The 11,229-nt window shown below is 41.2% G+C and overlaps 1 protein-coding gene across 1 annotated transcript in view; it reads right to left on the minus strand.

Annotated features, from left to right (window-relative positions):
• SYK (spleen associated tyrosine kinase) overlaps positions 1–6,451 on the minus strand; it is a 128,940-nt gene extending 122,489 nt beyond the window's left edge. The window contains exon 1 of the mRNA XM_049895270.1: positions 6,362–6,451. The gene's annotated coding sequence lies outside the window, so the exon portion shown is untranslated. The remainder of the gene's footprint in view (positions 1–6,361) is intronic.
• Positions 6,452–11,229: the final 4,778 nt, after the last annotated feature.

The raw sequence follows: 11,229 nt of genomic DNA on the forward strand, positions 1-11,229 counted from the left end.
AGAAGTGCAGTATCATCCCCACATCCGGTTCCCTCCACCGTTCCCTGAGTACAACAGAGAAAGGTACCACCTTCTCTGGCTTCACAAGCCAGGGCAGGAGCAGAGCTAGATACCTTTGTTCTGTCCTCAATGCAGATGATCAAAAATACAGCTCACCAGACATATATCCATCATGTCCCAAAGCGCAGAATACATCCTCTTTAGTAATCCAGTTATCAGCAACGTTCTCAATTCTCCTCACCTTTCTCCTCCCATCATCAGCCTTTGGCCAGCCTCCCAAAATAAATACATAGTTTCCGAGAAATAAAAGAATCAGGAGAGTCATTTTTCTTTGTTAAACCTACTGTAATATAAAAAAAAAAAATTCTTCCTTCTACTCTTATCTTTGTCTTTGGCTAAATTAGATTATATTTAAGATTCCAATTCAAGCACCTCTGAAGATACGTAAGACAAAACTTACACGACAGATTTTTAAAGGCAAAAAGATTTGAAGTAGATACTAGCTAAGATTTTGTCAGACAAAATTATATGCATATAGAAAAGTTCCCTGATAATGCAATGTCAAAATAACTTTCTTTGAAGATTCAGTCAAGCTTTTTCTTAATCTTCCCGCTATTTCTCAGCTTTAAAAAAAAAAAAAAAAAACAACGAACAAAAAGCTTCTCTTTTTCCAAGTTAAACAGAACCAAGTCAAACTCAAGATGGGAGAGTAAAATGAGAAGAGATGAATTAAGTCAGCAATTTGAATCCAATCACTCTTTGGTACGCTGCCGTTTGATTTTAATTACTTAAGAAGAAAGAAAAAACCAAAAAAAAAAAAAAAAAGCTCAGGATGTAGACATTTAAAAAAAATTTCCCCCCACAGGTCTGAATGTCTTTTTTTTTTCTTCCTTCACCCAGCTACAGCTAAACCAAACAAAAACAAAACAAAACAAAAACCAATTTGGACTCATAGCGACCTATAGGACAGAGTAGAACTACCCCATAGGGTTTCCAAGGAGCACCTAGTGGATTCAAACTGCCAACCTTTTGGTTAACAGCCGTAGGTCCTAACCACTACACCACCAGGGTTTCCACCAAACCGAAAGTGGAGGAAAATGTTAAAGTATGGAAAACAAGGGAAGTGGAGGTGAGTTAGGGGGTAGTTGGAAAGAAAAAAATATACACATGTAAGGCGAACGTTGAGAAAGTAAAAATTATCTTGGATTGTAAAAAAAATCTGCTTTGCCATTCATTAGGCACAGATAACAGACACAGATAAAACCAACTGCAAAGTTAACAGGAAACAATATTTCTCCCAAAAGACCTACAGCTGTCTTACTCTAAAATGGTAGCTCGTCAGAAACTTAACTGTTTGAAATGATATCAATAAGGACGAAACATCCTGCTCTTACTGGAGGATCTAAGTCACTTTGACAAAGAGATGCAGCCTCCACTTGCACGTCTTCAGATAAGGGGTTTTTGTACACAACATTCCGTATCGATCTTAATATTGCAGTTTCCAAGAAAAGAGGACCTAGGTCCACTTCACAGTCCAGACCTGATGGGGAGCCCTTTACACACAGCCTTCTTTGCTTTGAGCCCATCAAATTGCATTTAAATTTCATCTAAACTCCAGCCTTCTCCAAATCCTGTAACAACTCTCTCTTTTCCTTTGTCTGGCAAGATGTTCCACAGTTCCCCTGGAGTTCAGTCTCTCTAGTTGCAACAAGTCAATAAATCTGACTTTGGTTCACTTAGCTTGATTGGTCTAGGACAGTGTCAAAATAAGGATTCAGGGAAAGAGATTATCAAATTACTCATAAATAGAAAATCATGGACTTCCTAGGAGTCCCTGGGTGGTTAACCCAGTTGGCAAATGGTTAACTCTCTCTGCTGCTCACAGGAAGGTTGTTGGTAAGAGTCCACCTAGAGGCACCTGGAAAAAAAGGTTTAACAATCTACTTCCAAAAAATCAGCTATTGTAAATCCTATGGAGCACAGTTCTACTCTGCATGCCTGGGGTCATTGTATGCTCTGCAGGTCTAGAGGTCTCAGTTCCAAAGGTAGGAATGCACCCACCTGGAGACACATCATTGATTCCATTGAACTAGAAGCTAAGAATGCCACCTGGCCACTTTGGGCTCCTTATGCCTCTGGATCAACAGGCAAAGAAGGGAGTTACCATACTGGCTGGTGTGATTGATACTGATTACCAAGGGGTAACTGGATTGACATTACATAATGGAGGTAAAGAAGAGTATGTCTGAAATACAGAAGATCCTTTAGGACATCCCTTAGTACAACCATACCGTGTGATTAAAGTCAACGGGAAACTACAGCAACCCAATTTTGACATGACTGCTAATGACCCAGACCTTTCAGGAATGTAGATTTGGGTCACCCCAACAGGCAAAGAACCACAACCAGCTAAGGTGCTTGCTGAGGGAAAAGGGAATACGAAATGGGTGGTAGAAGAGGGTTGTTCTAAATTCCAGTTACGACCATGTGACCAATTGCAGAAAGGATGACTGTAATTGTCATGAGTATTTCTTTCTTGTTTTATTATATGTGTATGTATGCATATAGACAGATAGATAGCAAATATTTTTGTTTTCCTCCTTCATCCTATTACTTATAAAATATAAGATGTAAACCGGGATAGTGCATTTTCAGTTATATGGGTGTTAGTCATATGATGTTAGGTGCAAGTATGACTATAATTGTCTTTATTTAGGATTGTGTATGGTTTAGGGAGATGTGTTCAGGTGCCACGTTGACAAGGGGTGGACTGTGATGGTTAAAAGTTATGTGTCAGCTTGGCTAGGTTATGATTCTCAGTGGTTTGGCAGACACTGGCTGATTGCTCTTCCATAATGTAATCTAATGTAACCACCTACATGATGAGATCTGATATAATGTAATGACCTCTGTGATGAGATCTGATATGCACAGCCAATCAGTTGAAAGGAGAGTTTCCTTGGGGGTGTGGCCTGCCTCCAGTATGTACATGGATATTCCAGCAAGGCTCACTATCTCTCTCTGGATCCTGCATCCAACTTGTCATCATCTGACCTCCTATTTTTGAGATGTGGGGACTCAGCAGCCTGCCGCCTGACCTGTAGATTATGGCATTTGTCAGTCCCCAGAGCACGCGATTCAGGAGAAGTGTCCAGTCTGAAGCCTGATCCATGGATTTGGGACTTGACAGCCTCCACAATTGTGTAAGCAATTTCCTTGAAATTACAAATTTATAAATAGAGAGACTTAATCTCTCTGTTTATATTTATATATGTTTCACTGGTTTTGCTCCTCTAGAGAACCCAGCCTAAGACAGATGCCATGACCAGGCCCACTGAATGGCAACTGTTTGTTTGTTTCAATGAAGAGAAGGGCTATACAAAGTTGAAGGAGAAAGCCATGTCCTAACCACAAAGACAGTCTGGAGTCTCAAGCACACTGCTTGCTAGTTATGGGATTACTGGCATACTGCTAAAACTGAAACTTGGTTTCCCCATCTTCAAACTGAAAAAATACACAGTAACCACTTCAGAGAGTTGATGTGTGAATTAATGTGGATGGTACAGTTAACATATTATAAACAACCAGTAATTTATGCTATTTTGTTGTTTTTTATTTGCTCTTATTTCTATTAATGCTATAGTGTTACATCAATTCAACTAATTGTTCTTATATCTTGCATAATCAATTACCAAACACCTAGGTTTATTGAATATATTTATTTATACTTAGGCTTTGATTTATACGATTGAAGTCAATGAAATCTTGCTTTTTCAGACTCCTTGAAAAGAGGGAAATGACCCCATCTAAGTACTGGAAAGTATGAGATATTGTGCAATATAACTGCAATTTGATTTCTTTCAAAGGTAAACAGTAGCTCAATGAAGTTCAACACAAATCCATAATCCCTTAGCCACAACTCCAAAAAGCTCTGAATGCAAGTATTTTGGTAAATTTTAGAGATCCTCATTTAGTAACAACACCTGGCCTAAACAGAAACACAGCTCTTTATAGTCTTTATTCTACTGAGTGTGAATATTCACACTGTTAGGGCAGAAATATGAATGTGTGGCATTACAGGGTGCTGTGTAGACTATGTTGGAGCAGTATGTAATATACGGGGCCTGTATGTAAAGAAATCTTTTAAATTCTGAGAAATGTCTTTTTTAATTCTGAAATGTATATTCTAAATTTAAATGTTAAATTCTGAAGTTTAAACACAATTTAAATTCTACATTCTGGGAAATCCTGAATTCCAAAACGTGCCTTGGCACAGCGGTTTTGGCTGATGATAACACATGTGCTGTGTGCTGCATAGTTTCAGTCCTACTAAGGAGCTTTTGGTTTTAAAAAAACAGAGAAGCCAGACCTACATTTGGAATATTAAATAAGCGCCTAAAGAAAACCAAAGTGGGAAATTTCTGAAATGCAAATCTAGGGATAAAATAATATTTCTGCTAGTTCCGTCTGTTGGTAAAGGTAAAGACCTAAAGGTATATACCCCAGTTTTATTATAGCTTAAAACACGAAAAACATTGTAATTATTAAGACTATTTGTAAAATCCTATATATCAAAGTGGAGTCGCGGGGTGGTACAAACGGTTAAAGCCTTCGCTGCTAAACGAAAGGTAGGCGGTTTGAGTCCACCCAGAGTTGCCTCTGAAGAAAGCCCTGGTGATCGTCCAAAAATAAATAAACAGCCACTGAAAACCCTGTGGGGCACACTCCTACTCGACACACACTCCTACTCTACATACACTCCTACTCTACACACACTCCTGAGTCTCCATGAGTCAGCATCAACTTGAGGGCAACCGGTTTATTTATCGAAGCACTCCAAATACAGGGGATAATACAAACCAATTTCTATTTTACTGCAAAATTTCTCCAAATATATAAAAACAAAATTATAATATAAGTAAAATAAATGATTAAATAAAATAATTGCAACTGATAAGTTTCTCACCTAAAACAGTGGACAGTTTACAAATATTTAAATGTTATAGCTCAACTAGAAATACATCCACGCTATGAGTGGGAATCAGCTCGACAGCGGCGGGTTTAGCGCGGTTATGCACTATTTGGGCTTTTTTAGGGGGAATATTTAATTTTTAAGCAATGCACCTGTGTAATAATAGCACTGGATTTGTTCTTACTAAAATAAACAGAAGAATCGATTCCATCTCTTCCAGGCATTCCCAGGCACGACTTTTTTTTTTTTTTTTTTTTTTACATAAAGATTCAGATATGGTCCTTCTCCAACTCTTTTTAACTAGACACTGAAATGCTTTGAGGGTTAAAAAAAGAAGACAACCTTTTCTAAACAACAGTTTACTTGAGTTCAATGGAATCTTTGTCAAGTCATGAAAAATTCAGGAAATAATCTGCAACAGTTTCAAACACCAAGATTCAAATTCCTAACTTTCCCAAAGATTGTCCTTGTAGTTCTTGAACATTTAAACAAACAAGTAATTTACATTTATTTAGTTATTTAGGTGGGGTTAAGTTGTTGAAGTCATATTGCCAAAACTTACTTCTAATTTACATTTTACTACACAAACGTTTTTGTTCTCCATGTGAGCCACTGGTTAGTTCACAATGAGAATGTATCCAAAAAAGCAATTATGCTACATTGCAGTAGAATGATTCAGAAACCTTCACATTTTCCTTATCCAACTGCTCTTTCCGTAGTAAAAAATATGCGTATATGAAATCTTAGATGGTTTATGAACACTTCTACATTGAGTAAATTAGATACATTGGTGTAATTTTCCTGAGGATTGTGTAAATGGCCAAAGAGAAATATATTTCCAAGATCTAGTTTCTTTTGCGGCGCCTGATTCCAGCGCTGTGTCTCCCGGGAAACCTGTGCGGCCTTTGCACCGTCTCCTCTCTCGGAGGCACCAGAGGAGTCCCCGTCTCCTCTCACAGTCAGCTCAACCCTGACCCCGGCGCGTCCACTTCCCGACTCCTCCCTGGCCGCATCCAAGCCCAGCTTTCCCATAAAAGGAGCTAAATTCTGAGAGTAGGGTTAGAGAAAAACCTGGCAAAACCTATCTATTTTTATTCAAATAGTTTTATCAAATTTTACTTCCGATTTTAAAGGGCCCTGAGTGTAACTGCTCCGGTGTGACTGAGCCCCTTTTTTAAAAAGGGGTAAAAAAAAAAAAAATTTTTTTTTTTTTTTTTTTTTAAAGGATGAACACAGCTGCACCTTCGCTCCCTTCCGCTCCTTTTCCTAACGAAAGAAGGCGAATAAGCCGGTAGCCTGCGGAGGTCCCGGGATGCGGCCACGCCGGCCCGTCCCGTCCCCGCGTTCTCGCGAGCCTTGGGCAGGGAGCGCGCGCGTGGCCACACCTACCTGTCCCAGGTGAGGCGAGGGCGGAGCCGGCGCAGGGCGCGCCCCACAGCCCCGGTGGGGCGGGCCGCGTCTTCAGGCGGGTGCCGGCTGCCCCGGCTGGTGCTGGGGCTCGCGAGGCCAGGCCGGGCGGCTCGGGGAGACCTGAGGCTGGAGCGGGCCACTAGGGGGGCGCGTCCGCCGAGTCTGCTGGGCGACAGCTCCGAGCCTCCAGCTCGCCGCTCCTCCCGCGGGCCGTTGTTGCCTTAGTCGCCCGGTGCCCGGCGCTTCCTCATTTTGGGCAACTTCCTTAAAACGTCGGGACAGACGCCCGAACTTCCTCCCGGTGGTCGCGCCTGCGCCCGAACCCGCCGCCACTGACCTGCCGGCTGACAGCGCGGGTGCGCCCTGAGCGAGCGGGCGAGGTCCCGCGCCGCCTCGCCCCGCCCGAGAGTGCACGCAGCTGGGCTGGCCTGCGGGTGGGGCTCCGAGGCTCCCGCAGGTGAGAGGGAGAGAGGGAGCCTGGGACTGGGGCGCTCCTCAAAACCAGCTCTGCTCGGGCCTCCTTTCAAGCAAAGAAGACAAGGCTAAGGAACCTTCATATGTAAAGAACGTGGGACTGCCAACAAAAAGAAATGCTGGCAGGCCCACAAGGTTTTCTCTCGCCTTATGTCTGTTATTTTTAAGACTTAAAAACCTAAAACCAAACCCATTGCTTTCCAGTCATTCTGACTTAGGGGCCACCAAAGTACTATCCCAGTTGGCTGTCAAATTGCTTAGGAAGAGAATCTTGTTCACTGTATGGTTTATTTACAGTCACCAGCCCAACACGTCCCCACTGATAGGGTGATCAGGAGCTCTGTGGAATCCTTTTGCTGCTCCCTTTCTATTTGTTTGAGTTGTAGGGTTAATTCTTTGATTTTGGCCCTTCTTTTTGGATGTGTGCATTTATTGCTGTAAATTGACCTCTGAGCACTGCCTTTGCTGAGTCCCAAAGGTTCTGGCAGGATGTGTTTTCATTCTCATTTGATTATATGAATTTCTTTATTCCATCTTTAATTTCTTCTATAACCCAATTGTTTGTGAGTAAGGTGTTGTTCAGTTTCCATGTTTGATTTTTTTTCCTTGCTTTTTCTGTTATTGATTTCTACTTCTATGGCTTTATGTTCAGAAAGATGCTTTGTTATATTTTGGTGTTTTTGGATTCTTTTAAGACTTGATTTATGACCTAATACGTGGTCTATTCTGGAGACCGTTCCATGTGTGTTGGAAAAGAAAGTATAGTTGGCTGCTGTTGGGTGGAGTGTTCTGTATATGTCTGTGAGGTCCAGTTGATTATAGCGTTTAGTTCTTCTGTGTCTTTATTGAGCTTCTTTCTGGATGTTCTGTCCTTCACTGAAAGTGGTGTGTTGAAGTCTCCTACAATTATTGTGGAGCTGTATATCTCTCTTTTCAATGCTGCTAGAGTTTGTTTTATGTATTTTGGAGCCCTATCGTTGGAAAACATTATTATTTTTCTTTATCATTGGGTGCATAAATATTTATTATGGTTATGTTCTGCTGGAGTATTGACCCTTTAATCATTATATGGTTTCCTTCCTTATCCTTTGTGGTGGATTTTACTTTAAAGTCTATTTTGTAAGAAATTAATATTGCCACTCCTGCTCTTTTTTGATTGCTGTTTGCTTGCTATATGTATATTTTCCCATTCTTTGCGTTTTAGCTTGTTTGTGTCTTTTAGTCTCAGGTGTGTCTCTTGTAGGCAGCATACAGAGCCTGTGGAATCCTGAAGAGTGGCTTTCTGTCTTAGGCCAGGAGTCCCTGGGTGGCACAAACACTTAACGCCACCCAACAAGTCGGAGGTTCGCATCTTTCCAGAGGTACCTCTGAAGAAAGGCGTGGTCATCCAGTTTTGCAAGATCAGCTATTGAAAGCTCTGTGGAGTGCGATCCTACTCTGACGGTTGGAATTGCCCTGCGTGGAAATCCACTCCGTAGCCACTGGTTTGCTTTTGGCTTTTGCCTTAGGGGACATGAAACTTCACCAGACAGTGGGGGGCCCGCTGGTTCAGTGCAGCCACTGTTTAAGTGCTTTAATTATTAGAAAGTTCTTTATACTGAGTTTAACTTGCTTCCTTCCACTCATAACTGATTCTAACCTCTGGAGCTAAATAAATTAAATTTAATAATTTTTCTATAGCGCTTAAAATATTTTTAAACACCCATCTTATTGCCTCTCTCCCCCCTCCCCGCCCCCCTTTTTTCTGTGGGACATCCCTCTTTAAAATTTTCCCACCAGTTTTCAGACCCTCATTCTCTTGGCTACACTGGTTGTCAGGGCCTGTTTTACTCTGAGCCAAACACAGTATCAAAATATTGATACTTTGTTGGTACAGCGGTTAGGAGCTACATGAGCTTCCTGGCAGTCAGATCCACCAGCTGCTCCTTGGAAACCCTACAGAACGGTTCCACTCTGTCCTATAGGGTTGCTGTGAGTCAGAATCAACTCAGTGGCAACCGGTTTGGTTTTGGTAGGTTGTAATTGCCACGGAGAAAAATGAAGTGACAGGGAGTGTTGATGCTCGCTTGGAGCTCCTCAAGCCTTTTCCGCTTGAAATGTTATTAGGCATTCTTTCCTATTCATCACCATTAAATTTTTTAACCTAAGTGAAGGGTTTTTATTGTGATTATATTTGTTAACCACTGGGCTTAATTTTGCTTCAGGTAGCCGACAAATTAGTGATTCTCGCCTAATAAAAGCTGCAGAATGTCTATACAGGTGTTTTTTAGAGTTGTCAGGATAGTTGGAAATGGGCACTAGGGGTCCGGTCTTGAAGAGCAAACCCGGCTTTTGCTAAAATTGTGTGTTTCCTCAGGGGATGCTGGTGGAGATGTTGCAGGTGTTGATGGAGGAGAGGTGAGGTTCTAAATCCACCTGCAAGCCATCCTTTAGGACACTGCTGTGGTTCCTCTTGCCTGTGCATCATTTTCAAAGTTAACTAGTATGCCTGTAATGATTTTTAAAATAACCTTGAATACATCACACGAATACCTGAAAAAACGTCCTAGAAGTCAGCACATTTCTGCCAGCCTTTTTTTCCCCATGCACCTTTATCCTTCTACTCCTCCAGGCGCTCCTTGGAAACTCTGTGGGGCAGTTCTACTCTGTCCTATAGGGTCGCTATGAGTCGGAATCGACTTGATGGCACTGGGTTTTCTGGTTTTACCTTTATCCTTTGCTGATTTTGCTTTATATCCTTTGGTTTGTAATAAATTTTGGCTATAAGTACAACTAAGACTCACGGGGTGGTGTAAACTATTAATGCATTTGGCCACTAACTGAAAGGTTGTTTGTTCTAGTCCACCCAGAGGTACCTCAGAAGAAAGACCTGGAGACCTACTTCTGAAAATCAGACATTGAAAACTCTGTGGAGCACAGTTCCACTCGGACACACGTTGGGCCTTCCTGAGTCACAGCTGACTCTCTGGCAACTGGAAGAAATGAGTATGACTACATGCCAAGTCCTATGAGCCCTCTTAGTGAATCACCAGACCTGGGGTGGTGCCGGTGACCTCCAACCCAGTCGGTTTTTCAAAGTCTCTTGTTCCCTGCAGATTTTTTAATTTGAAAACATATTTGTTTTCTGGCTTCTCTGTGTTAATTCCAGCTTATGAAGTCTCTTCATGTCTTTTTATGACATCTAAATGTTTCTACTGGTTCTTGCTCATAGTGCCCAGTTTCCGTGTGTACTTGGTTATATTTGATGGTGAGCCACTCTGTCCTTGAAAAATATTTTGTCAGAATTATGTGAGGCCTAGGGAAAAGGTATTTTCTTTCAAAGATAATTTGCATTTCCTTCTGTCAGAAGCTTAGGGTACAACCAATCTTGAACATTTTAAATTCTCAGCTTAAGTTTTTGGACCACCTCACTGATATGAATTTGGCCTATAAATTTGGACACAATTTGGGTCAGGTTGTGCTTACAGCTTCTCAGGGAATTTTTTCTTTCTCCGCTCTGCCTTCCTTTCACTTCTGTTTTGTCTTAGATACTGTTTTTCTGACATCCCGTGCATGCTTTTCTTTTTTAGTTTATCCCATCATTTTGGGGGAACAAAATATCCAGTAGTTCCCTGATAAATAGAGGTCAATATTTTTAAGAGTTTGCATGTCCAAAAAGATTCAACTCTCAAGTTTGATTGATGGTTTATATCATGTAGAATTCTAATATGGAAGTTATTTTTCTTCATAATTTTTAAGTGATTAATTCTATTGTGGTAAATTATATATGACCAAAAATTTGTCATTTTAACCATTCTAAGTATACAATTCAGGGCATTAATTCTGTTTACCATGCTGTGCAATCACCAGTGCTAGCTCTTTCTAAAGGTTTTCTTCACCCCGAACAGAAACTCAGCACCCCGTAAGCAAAGTCCGCATTGCCCTCTCCCCCCAGTCCCTGGTAATCATGAATAAACTTTTGTCACTATGTATTTGCCTATTCCAGTCATTTCAGATAAATGGGATCATACAATATTTGTCCTTTTGTGTCTGACTTATTTCACTCAGCATGTTTTTTGAGGTTCATCCATGCTGTAGCATGTATCAGAACTTCATTTCTCTTTATGACTGGGTAATATTTCATTGTATGTATATACCACATTTTGTTTATCCATTCGTCTGTTGATAGATACTTGAGTTGTTTCCACCTTTTGGCAATTGTGAATAATGCCGCAGTGAATATTGGTGCACAAGCATTTGTTTAAGTCGCTGCTTTCAAATCTTTTGGGTATATACCTAGGAGTGGAATTGCTGGGTCATATGGTGGCACAAGGCTTAGGAGTTCAGCTGCTTACCAAAAGGTCAGCAGTTCGTATCAACCAGCCGTTCCTTGA

The sequence above is a fragment of the Elephas maximus genome, chromosome 9, assembly GCF_024166365.1.
Source record: "Elephas maximus indicus isolate mEleMax1 chromosome 9, mEleMax1 primary haplotype, whole genome shotgun sequence".
Lineage (NCBI taxonomy): Eukaryota > Metazoa > Chordata > Mammalia > Proboscidea > Elephantidae > Elephas > Elephas maximus.